Here is a 12,979-nt window from a genome sequence, read left to right on the forward strand (position 1 = left end):
CAAAGAGGGAAGATTACCAAATTTGGAGAAAATCAAATTTTTGAGTTATTAATCGATTAAATTGAAAAATAATCGATAAAAACATTAAATCTTACCTCCATGATGGTTTCCCAAGCTCCAAATAGCCTTAAATGCCTTTAAATATCAATTTGGGGGTTAGGGTTTTGAGTTTTCTAGAGAGAGAAAGGAAAGAAAAAGCTGAGAGAGAAATAAGGCAGAATCGCCCGAAACTCCTTTTTATTTTTACTTTTCCTCATTGATGTATCGCTATATTGCCAAATGTATGGATACATCTACCCTAATTTTGAGTAAATGTATCTATACATTGAGGCAATGTATCGATACATTTCAAGCAAAATGATCTTGGGTATTCTCTGCTTCAAATGTATCGATACATTGAGACAATGTATTGATACATGTTCATCAATTGCCAAATCAATCGATACATCCTTAAATGTATCGATACATTGAGACAATGTATTGATACATGTTCATCAATTGCCAAATCAATCGATACATCCTTAAATGTATCGATAGAATTCCTCCGATACACCCCATATTGCTCTTCTTGCCAAGAATGTATCGATACATCGGGGAATGTATCGATACATTTTCCCAGTAAGTAGTTTTAAGCTTCCAAAACTTCCAAAAATCTAAATTTAACACCCCAAAATCATTCCCTGTTAATATCACACTTCAAATCATTCATTTAACTAATCCCATACACATAAATCCACAAATATAACATCAAACTTAAATCAAAACCTCAAACTATAAGATTTATCATATATTTCCTCAAATTTTGCCTAAGTGTCCATTTATCTACATATATATCCTTCAACACTTGTCACACATAACATATCATCCATTAACTTAATTTACATCAGAAATTGGGGTGTTACAGTATTACTATCAACTAAAGTCAAGGTCAAATACTTGATAAAGGTTGGTTTATATTTACCTAAATCGGTTTTCAAACATGGTCAACTATATGTTGCTCTTTCAAAAGTTACTTCACATCAAGGATTGAAAATTTTGATCACAAACAATGATGGATAACCTTTAAATGAGACAATAAATATTGTATACAAAGAAATACTTGATAATTTACCTTTAAGTATATAACATAACTTCTAAACATTCATTTCTTCGTTTATTGTAACACTCTTTTCTATATTAACTTTTTTTTTTTGTTTAGTTCATCTTAATTTTATTAATTTACATTTTTTTCCTTTACTTCAATGCATTTGTTTCAATTAATCTAAACCTCAATAATAATTTCCCATTTTCTTACAATAGAACGATCCAACAATTCAATGAAACATTGTCTTTCTTACACTTACCGGACAAGAAGATCAACCGAAGATGAAAGTATTACAATTTTATCAACCAACAACTTCTTCACAATCAAAATATCTCTAAGCTATGACTTTTAAGTTATTCAAATACATGTAAATAATTTTTTCTTATACAATACAATGCTCATAAGTTTTTCCATACGACATACTTTATTTTTTTTTTTCCAAAAGTGATAGCATACTATGTCATTTACGATGGATATTGAATATTAGATTCTTCCTTACCATCAATATATATTTTAATGTAAATAATTTAGTTGATTGTGCTGTTTTGATAACATCACCTAAATAATTAAAGTTAATAAGTTAATAATTTATTCAACTATATTCTTCTAATAACATTAAACAGGTAATTAAACTTCTATTCAAAATTATGATAAACTTTCATATAATATTTTGAACAATGTTCACAAATTACCGATCTCCCGACCCAACCGCGGCAAGCACTATAGTATCTAATGTAGAGGAACTTTATGTGGAATAAATAGGCGAATGACTTCTTTGGGCCAACATTGACTTGCAACTCAACCCAACCCAACCGAACCGAAAGGCCGAACTCACTAACGCCCCAAAATCTCACCCATCTCAGTCATGCCTGATTTGGCGGGAATCTTCAGAAAACGCTAAACACGAAGTAACCATCACATCTCCAAATCAAACAAAATTAGAAACAATAATAATAACAAGACTCCTTCAAGTTTCAAATTCAAACTTCCTACAACTGCTTCTTCCTTCTCCAACACTCTTCATTTCTTTCTATAAATACCATCACCCTAACAGACAATCTTTTATCAATTTACCATTTGAAAATATTCCTCAAAGAAGCCAATTATGTACGTGATAAAGAGACATGGGCGTCAAGAACCAGTTCATTTCGACAAGCTCACCGCCACATTGAAGAAGCTAAGTTACAGGCTAAGCAAAGACCACTGTGACCCGGTGCTTGTGGCTCAGAAGGTCTATACTGGGATCTACCAAGGTGTCACTACAACGCAGCTTGCTGAGTTAGCCGCTGAAACCGCTGCTTCTTTGACTGCTAACCACCCTGATTATGCTTTGGTCAGTTTTTTTCTTTTTCTTTTTTTGGTTTTGGCATCTGCGTTCAAATGGACTTGGTGGGCTTCTTTTTCGTTCTTCATTGTGTTTTCTTTTGCTGAGAAATAATTTTTCCTTTTAAATTTGATAATTCAATATAATGTGCTACAATTTTTAATATATTGAATAAAGAATTTTTTTGTCCAGTAAACTAAAAAACTGTTCTTAATGCACTTGTATAGGCCTTTTACTTGGATTGGTTCTGATTTTGTGTGTGTGTGTGTTCGACTGACGTTGAGGAACAGTTGGCGGCAAGAATAGCTGTTTCCGATCTGCATAAAAGTACTAAGAAGTCGTTTTCAGAGACGTGAGTTTGTTAGTTGTAACTCTATGTTATAAGGTTCTGTTTATCTGTTTTAGTGGTTATATATTTGAAACAAAGCTGCCAATGGATGGTTTTGGTGCAGGATTCAAATCATGTATAATTACATAAACAAGAAGTCTGGAAAGGTGGTTCCTCTTATTGCTGATGATGTTTACGAAATAATAATGAAGGTAATACCTTCTTTTCAGCAATTTTTTCCCCTCTTGTCAATTGACATATTTTATTGGCCAAACTATCTATAGCATCTGTAACTTAGGAAGGCCATTTACACAAAAAAAATTTTAGTCCATTTAGATTGCTATGCCAAGATTAGTTGATTCCTTATTTTCCTTTAACTTCTGCAATGATCCACAATGCTTTTTATGTCTCTTAGATGCCTTAGTTGAATGGTATGGGCGTGATTAATGTTAGTGATTGTCTTACATTTATTGCAGAATGCGGCTCGGCTGGACAGTGAGATCATATATGACAGAGATTTTGAATATGATTATTTTGGCTTTAAAACCCTCGAAAGGTCTTACCTACTTAAAATGGATGGCAAAGTTGTTGAAAGGCCACAACACATGTTGATGAGGGTTGCTGTTGGTATCCATATAGTTGATATTGACTCTGCTATCAAAACATACCATTTGACGTCTCAGTGTTGGTCCACTCATGCTACTCCAACCCTTTTTAACGCAGGAACTCCTCAGCCTCAAGTATGATCTTGTTATGTTTCTTCATCTGTTTGTTAATCAATAATTTTTGCCTTTGTTCTTTTTAAATTTACCCATGTGGTTCTCTTTTAACATGGCAGTTGAGTAGCTGTTTCCTACTCTGTATGAAGGATGACAATATTGACGGCATATATGATACTCTAAAGAAATGTGCTGTTATTAGCAAATCAGCTGGAGGAATTGGTCTTTCCATTCATAATATACATGCAACAGGAAGTTATGTTTGCGAAGAAAATGGGACTTCCAATGGCATTATTCCCATGCTCCGAGTATTTAATGATACTGCTCACTATGTTGACCAAGGGGGTGGTAAAAGAAAAGGTATCTACACATAGTTTTATTCTCCTATGTAATTTGTTTATTCTGTAATTTTTGTTCTTAATGCTATTCCAATCATGTATGTATCTGATGAATAATGTGAGTATAGTTCCATTTTATATGCATGCAAAATCATGTCTAGTTTATGGTCAAAAGTTGCTGGGTGCTGCTGTATTTTGATATGAACTTTTTTTTCCTCAATTTAGGTGGGTTTGCTATATATTTAGAACCATGGCATGCTGATATCTTCGAGTTTCTAGATCTCAGAAAGAACAATGGAAAGTTACTGTTGAATGTACTCATAAGCTAACCTATAATACTGCCTCCTATATATTTTTCCTTTTTCACTTTTATGGTAAGTTATGAGAATTCTGCTTATTTTTACCGAAAGCTTCTAGTTTTAATATATTAACTCTTTTTCTTTCTTGCAGGAAGAATGTCGGGCTCGAGATCTATTTTAGGCTCTTTGGGTTCCTGACCTTTTCATGGAAAGGGTTCAAGGTGATGGAAAATGGTCCTTGTTCTGTCCTTCTGAAGCTCATGGTCTAGCTGATTGTTGGGGCGAAGAGTTTAAAAGATTGTATACCCAATATGAGAAGGAGGTAATGAGACTATTTTCCTTATTGGTCAAGATATTAGCCTTCACATTGTTGGCTGATGGTTATATCCATTTTTTTTGTAAACTCAGGGCAAGGCAAGAATGCTTATCCCTGCGAGGAAGCTATGGTTTGAGATTCTGAATTCCCAAATTGAAACAGGGACTCCTTATATGCTTTTCAAGGTATTCGTTTTTTTTTTTTCTTTTTATGTATTAATTTTAAACCTTATATGTTTTTGAAGATACCTTGGTTTTTTGATGTAGGCTCTTAACAATAATTCATGGTTTGAAATCTTTGGTTTTTTGTCTCATATATCTTAGTTTTGCATGCACAGGACTCTTGCAACAGGAAAAGTAACCAGCAGAATCTAGGCACCATCAAGTCCTCCAATCTATGCACTGAGGTTATTGAGTTCTCAAGTCCAACAGAAACTGCATTGTGCAATCTGGCATCTATTGCCCTGGCCAGATTTGTCAGGGAAAAGGTAGGCCTTTTAGATCTTATTTGTTGTCAAATAATTCTTGATAGTGTATGATTGACTTTTTTGTTTCGTTTAGGGGTTTCCTTTGGAGTCACACTCATCAAAGCTTGTTGGAAGTAGAGGTTGGAAGAAAAGATATTTTGATTTTGAAAAATTAGCAGAGGTATTTTACTGTTGATGCTCTCTGTACAAAAAGTGATTGTCACATATAAAAACAAAATAAGAAGCAAGTCGATGCATATTTGTTTCACTGCGCTTGTCTATAAATGTTAAAATTTAAACATCAAACTTTTATTTGCTGTCTCCTTGTAAAGTATTTCTTCCTCTATGTCAGGAATATTTGGACTTCTGAAATGGCTTTTTCTTCTCTGATAGCGTTCCCGCAACTGTTACTACAAATCTCAATAAAGTCATTGATGTCAATTATTACCCAACTGAAAGTGCAAGGAGGTCAAATGCACTTCATAGACCCATTGGTATTGGAGTTCAGGGTCTGGCTGATGCCTTCATCCTGCTTGGCATGCCATTTGATTCTCCAGAGGTTGCTCTAATTTATTGGATTTTCTTTGACTAATTGATTTAGCTTGATTTAAATCTTGCTTTGTTGAATACAGGCTCAACAGCTAAATAAGGATATATTTGAGACCATCTATTACCATGCATTGAAAGCTTCTTCTCAGTTGGCTGGAAAAGATGGCCCTTACAAAACGTATAGTGGGAGTCCTGTGAGCAAGGTATTTACGTTACATACAATGCCCAACAGATTTCATATGGAATGCCCACAGTTTCAGTTGTTCCAAGCAAACTCTGGATGAGTTGCATTTCAGGAAATTCTTTCTCTATAAAATAAAAACAATCAAATCTCTTAAAATATTATTATTTGATCTTTTTTCATGTAAAATGAACAAAAGAAATGTGGTTTCTATGATCGGAAGTGATATTCTTAATATCCTGTCATGGTAGACTGGAATTTTTTACCATGTACTCGACTAATTATGTCATGTTGTTCCTGGATCATTTCAGTGAGTATAATTATGATAGACATAAATTTAATGGGCAGTACCATGCAATCTTCAATTGTCAAACTTCTGTGATGCATGCCATATTGCCCATAGAAAGAGATATGGAATGAATAAGGACAATGGGTTTACAAAGTCGAAGTTCACTTTCGTTCTTTTCATTTAGGGAATACTTCAGGTAGACATGTGGGGTGTAACACCATCAGATCACTGGGATTGGGATGGTCTTAGAGAAATGATATCTAAGAATGGAGTGAGAAATTCTCTTCTTCTAGCACCTATGCCAACTGCTTCAACCAGTCAGATTCTTGGCAACAATGAGTGCTTTGAGCCTTACACCTCCAACATCTACAGTCGAAGAGTTTTAAGGTTTTTATTGGTTTTTTTTTTTTTTGAAAAGCTTTTAGGTTTTCATGTTTGTAGTGATTTTGCTCTTCAAAACATGACTCATCTGTTTGCAGCTAATCCCCTTTATTTTCAGTGGTGAATTTGTTGTAGTGAACAAGCACCTACTTCATGATTTGACAGAAATGGGCCTTTGGTGTCATTCTCTTAAGACCAAGATACTTTACCACAATGGCTCAATTTCTAAAATACCAGAAATACCTGATGAGCTGAAAGCCATTTACAAGTACAGATATCTATGGTTCCTATCTATTACTTTTTGAACTGCCATATAATGCATCATCGTATCATTCTATGATAGTATTGGCATCTAATACCAGGACAGTGTGGGAGATTAAGCAAAAGACCCTGGTTGACATGGCTGTTGATCGGGGATGCTATATAGATCAGAGTCAGAGTTTGAATATTCACATGGAGCAACCTGATCCTGGAAAGCTTCCTTCCTTGCATTTCTATGCTTGGTCCAAGGTTTCATTTCTTTATGAAACGTTTTGAAATTTAAAATTTACAATTGTCAATGGCCTAAAATAAAAAGAAATTTACAAGTATTTTAGGGGAGTGCTAATAGTTGATTTGACATTTAAATTGCAAATTAGTTAATGAGGTTCCTGCTGTTGTGTCATTCCATAATTTAGTGCATTGTGGAAATTCAACTTTTTCAAATTTGTTATTTACAAAACAATATTCATCTTTTTATTCCTCTGTTGTCTGTTTTCTTGTAGATAACATTGATTCTCATCTTTTTTCCTCTAGGGTCTCAAAACAGGGATGTATTATCTGCGAACACGTGCTGCAGCTGATGCCATCAAATTTACTGTTGATACTTCTGTTCTTAGCAATGTAATTCTCTTTCTCTCCTCTAATGTTTCATCTTATAGGGGAGTGGATCTGGCATTCCAATATGGAGCCATCAAAGAGAAGTCATGCGAAAATAATGTAGCAACTTGAAAGGAACCTGTTTTATGACACTTCAAATATAATATTTTGGATTTATCCTTTTCTTTTTCTTATTTTTCTTTTCTTTTTAACATTTCATGCTAGATTTAAAGAAATACTTATACCTTAAATCAAGTTATAACAAAAAAGAATTTTCTTCTCTGATATAACTGTAAACAGCATCTACTTTGTAGCTTCTATATATATATTATTGACATGACATTTTGGTGAATTTGTGGTAAAATAGAGGAAAACGCTCACAAGGTGAGCAAAGATGTCGATGCCTATATGGCACAGACTTTATGTTCATTGCAAAATGGAGGAGCGTTCATGGCTTGTGGAAGTTTGAATTCCTTTTTGTCAGATATTTTTAGTGAAAGTCTTATTGACAGATGAGAGCAGTGGAAGTTTACTCTTGAGCATCAATCACCTTCGAAATGGAAATAAAGAGATAGATATGTGTAAGTATAGATCTGACCATCTTGAAACTACCGGCTAGTCAAGCATGTTTTCTCCATATAGCTTTTTTGCATGAGCTCTTAGGTGGCTCCTGTTCACCAGGGTGTTGTGAATTAGCAAGCATGCTAATGTACATAGTCTTTGGTAAATGTTTGTAGAAGAAAATTTGCATTATATTATATAAACGTCTGTTGTTTTCTGCTGACACTTGTTTAATTCTGATGGTCACATGCACCATTAATGTTGTTGTCGATCTCTCTTGTGTATATGAGTTTATCTATAGTCTTTGGATAAGGCTTGAACCACCTTTCTTGGCCTTGGTTTAGGAATTTTCGTAGACCGATATAATATATACTGTCTTGAACAGTTGGCGATATTGCAATCTTCTGATCGAGGTTCATTTGAAAGGAAAAGCTGTAATAGTTGTCTAGAGAAATTTTCTCTGTTTCATTTTGTTTGATTTTTTATGTTAAGGGGCACTCATGTTTAATCTCTATCAAACAAGTAAACTTTTAAGATGAGTTTTGGACCTAAAACCAATTGGCAATAGGTGTGGACAAACTTATTATAAATGAATGTCCAAGATACTCCAAACTTAACATCAATGTGTGATCTATTTTATTATTGCTTAACAGTCCCCCTCCCCGTGTAGAGATAATGACCACATTATGTGGCTTAAATTTCACATGTAAGGATAACAAACTTATCATCTGGCTTAGGCGTAGCAAGCGTATGGTGGAGGGGTCAATAAACAAGGGCAGCTCTTTCTATGATACTAAGTTAAATTTGAAAACCCATTGATAATAGATGTAGAGTCCCTCCTTATTTTCAAGTGTCTAGGATAACCTGAATTTAATCAGTGTTTGATTTATTTTACCACCACTTAAATGTTCTTGAATAGACCTAATTAATGCATTGTACACTTTGTGAATTGCCAGCCATTTCAAGCACTACTGCAAATGAATTGAGCTTCATTATAAAATCATTTGATGAAATCTTCCAAGTGATACTTGTTCATAATGAACACCGTCAAATTTGAAAATCCTTCGAGGAGAACTAGGTTTGGAAAGGTTTACTGAAAATAGCGCATTGCATTTAATGTTGATTATTTTTATATGACTTTGACATTACCTGGATGAAAACAAAAGTGGAGACGTTTTTATTTGTCATGTTGTGAGATATGGATATCGTTCTTTGCTGAAAGTCAACTAAAAAGAATGGTCTTAAGTTGAACATTGGTTTTTAGGTAGATTTTGTTTTTGTTGGTCTGGAAATTTTCTCTGAACCGGTGCCTCTTTCTATTGGATTCAAACAAGCAAGTTGCATTCATTGAAGATGATATATAGTTTCTTTCTATTTTTATTTTCCTATCTTTGGGTTTATTTCTATAGAGAATCATGTTTCTGTCAGTCTGATGATTGGACATTGCTAGCATAGTGGATATATACTGAGTTTGATGCGGAGAATGACTTGATAGTGACAGCACCTGGCAGTAGATTATTGATATGCGGCGCTGATATGAAATCAGCCATTAACTATAGATGTTTTTGGACTACTTTCTGATAAGCACTTTCTTTGTCGCCTTTCCATTGTAGGCAAAACTGGTAAAGTTAGTATAGAGATTGCTTCAAGATACTTGTACATTATTATCCTGACTCACTTTAAATCATGCTAATTACAAGAAATTCATGTGAAAGCAGGTTAATTATTCTAAATGAAGACCTGCTGAGAGGACCTCATGCTGAGGAAAACTTAATCATATGCTGGTAGCTGCTAATTCATTCTCTTTGTTCAGTAAGAAGTTGAAATGCTGTTAAATCATATGAGTTGGTTCTACTCGTGATCCATGATTAGATTCAACTGTTAAAGCCCCCAATTGTAGAGGCTTACCTAGTTGCTTTCTTACTTCGTTCACAGGAAAGAAAACACATGCTCCAATCTGAATGTAGGAGCTTCTAAAATTCTGAAATGGCAGGCTGCGGGTTTACTGTAGCTGAAATTGCATTTAAAGTGTTGCTTATTTATCACTTTCCAGACTGTCTTAGCTTCTATCTCTAGATGAAAAAGACTTTTAGAGGCATTTCTTTTGACTCTGCTATTTGTGTTGTTATTTGCTCTACTTATTGGTTACGCTGCTTATTTCTAGTCCAAAGGGAAAAGGTAAGAGAACTTCCCTACGTTTACACCCATTTGATTCCATTGGTCCAAGTGCACCGCATCCAGGACAGGACAAGGATAGATTTTCGACTTTCTGCTTGGAGCACGCATGTTAGTCGTTTCAGTACTTTGACGGGATCATCCTGCAAGAATTTCGGAGTTATTACATGGCAATTCGAAGATATCGCCAGCACTAAAGATGAGGACAAACAAGAAAGAGCCCAACTTCAAGAAGTTGGAAGTGCTTTGATTACAAAGTCATTTTCAGGACACAAGTGTTGGAGCTTATCTTTGCAACCTTGATTCATTACTGTGCTCTTTCGGCCAGGGTGCTGTAAAAGTGGACCCTTTTTCTACCAGGATTTCGGGAGTTAACAACCTTAAAACCTTGTGTGTATGTGCGCGGGGCATGCGTTTCAACTTTGTGAAAAGTTTGACAAATAGAAAAGCCAATGAGAAGCCACCGGCTGGACAATCATACTTTTGACTGGGGGCTACGCTCTCACGCTGATCCTAAACCAGGTTCACAATGAAGCTAGCTATGGATGGAAGTGCCCGAGTGGGGTTTTGAAAAACAAAAAGACTTTTTAATGGAATGTTTCTATTTCTGGATGGCCCAGAGAGCGGAATGCCAATTGCCAGAGCCTCAGGCCTGGGTGGAATGGTGAATGACTGTATAACATCTCTCACCAAAAGAGGGAAAATGACCCCATTGCCATGAACAACGTGGTATAAAAAAAAAAAACAAAACAAAACAAAAAACAAATAGGTGGGGTTGACAGCGAAAGGCCGGTGACTGAATTGATGAAAATGTTGAGATGCAACGAACTTGAACACAATGAATACACATCACAAGTGCCAGAAGCGGCTTATAGTGATCTAATAAGTCATTGCAAATTTGACTCCTCAAGGGTTTCTTTCTCTTTCTTTAGCTTCACTTTTGGTCTCACTAAAAAACTGGTTGCACCGTCCATGCTGAGCTGCAAACCAAAGGTCCTTGTCAGATAGATTGTTCATGGTCACGAGGAAGAAAGACAAGGCCCTCAAATCAGCACATGCTCATTTCTTTTCTGTGTATGAGATTTGGCTAACGGCGCTAGAGGATCTCATCTTTGACATTTTGAGTTCAGAATCGTTTTCTACAGAATCAAGACTGGACTACTTGTCAAAGTACCTGCTAGTTTGATAAAAACTGGAAACATATATTTTGTTTTAATTAGTAAAAAGAGAATTCATTTTAACTTTTGGCTACGTGTACATACTCTGAATCACATGTTCAGATATTATTGATTTATATGTTCCAATAGAATTGATAAAGACCTACTAAGCATTTAGGGAAATTGGGGTAGAAAATATATATCCAAAATTGAGCCTTAATGCTTTTGCACTAAAAACAGAGGAGAAATAAGCATCAATGAGTTAAGGGTATCTCCGTACCAATTTTGACATTTGCTCAGGATTGTATATAGTTTAATATTGTCTCATTGCTTTATAAAATTTGAGATTTTGAGATTGAATTTAGACATTGTATAAGAGAGAGAGAGAGTTTCATTATGTAAATGACCATGGAATATATATATATATTTTTTTTAAAAAAAAGTGGTTTTATATGAATAGAGGTGTTCATGGGCTGTTGAGCTTGATTGACACCTTTAAAAGCAAGTTCGGCCCAACTTGATTATTTAAAATTAATTAATTTAAATTTTATTATTAAAATATAAAAATTACAGTAAAAAATGGTGCCCGCTGTCTTTTATTTTAATACAAATAGTGATGAAAAAAATAAGGTTTGTAAATGTTTGGCTTTATTATGATAAAGGGACGTGACAAGATAAAATGTCCACTTAAAAACCCATCCTGACAAAAAAATAAAATTGAATAAATGCATAGAAAACATAAAGAAAATTAAATAATTGTCGACGTTGATTTTGCTTCATAAAATTCACATTCAATCCCAAAATTAAACAAACTTAGAAGCCTACTTTTTGATCAAAACAAATTGTTATTGTAAATCCTATATCTGCTTTAACCAATATTGTGTTTGCTGCCAAAGTCCAAGAACCACGCAATCCAACAGAATTCCAAATGCAATTTCCTAATGGAGCCTTAATCGAAGCAACTTATCAATTGTTCTTTTTTCTTTGTTTGTCTCTTAAAAAGAAAATATGAAGAAATTCAGTTTATTAAGCATTTTGTTGAGGACCACTGACACCGGCAAATGCTTTCTTCTTTGATTGTTTCGAAAGTAGACTAGGGCATATCATACAAAATATCTGCGGGATTTTCTTGTAAGGGATTGGATAATGTTCCTTTCTATTAGGATTTGGCCATTTGTTGTATATCGTTGATGGATTAATCCACGCATTCATATTTATGGGCAACATTAACTGCTAGAATTGTTTTGGGTGAAGTAGGTTTTTACATTGCCCATATCAAAATAATTAAAAAATAAAAAGATATAATATTTGAAAAGATTCTTAAATTATTTAATAAAATTCAAATAAGTCATTATTATTCTTTTGCATTCAATCAAACTTATTCATTTTTAATTTGAATCAAATAGACTTATGACTAACGATTAATTAATTATCATTAGTCAAAATGCTATTTGTCATTTTATATTTACGTGATATTGAGGTGGAATGTGAAATTGTTAATGATCATGTCATCATGTCATGTGTTCATTTATTGTGATATATTAATATATCACATCAATATCATGTGATATAAAATAATAAGTGATATTGTGATTAATAATAATTATGTCTCTATTAGTTATAAGAACCTATTTAACTCAAAACAAAAATATAAAAATTTGATTGAAGGTAATAAAAAAATAAAAATTTATTTTAATTTTTCTAAATAGTTCATGAACTTTTCTTTAAGTATGATATCAAATAAAAAATAAATCAAAACAAAACTTTTAATAACATAGATAAATTTCAATATTTTATTTGTATTTAGACATTAAAATAGCTGTCAAGGTTAAATAAATACTACTGAAGAGATTGGTCCGTCCAATATACCGTCGGCAAAACCAGCTACAGTTGGTTTTAGTCCACGTTGTATTTGATTTGAGTGCCGATCTTATGGTGTAAAGATGAGTTAAAT

At 33.9% G+C, this 12,979-nt stretch overlaps 1 pseudogene; it reads left to right on the plus strand.

Annotated features, from left to right (window-relative positions):
* On the plus strand, window positions 2,166-9,804 carry LOC18592661 (annotated as a pseudogene).

The sequence above is a fragment of the Theobroma cacao genome, chromosome 8 (genome assembly GCF_000208745.1).
Source record: "Theobroma cacao cultivar B97-61/B2 chromosome 8, Criollo_cocoa_genome_V2, whole genome shotgun sequence".
NCBI lineage: Eukaryota > Viridiplantae > Streptophyta > Magnoliopsida > Malvales > Malvaceae > Theobroma > Theobroma cacao.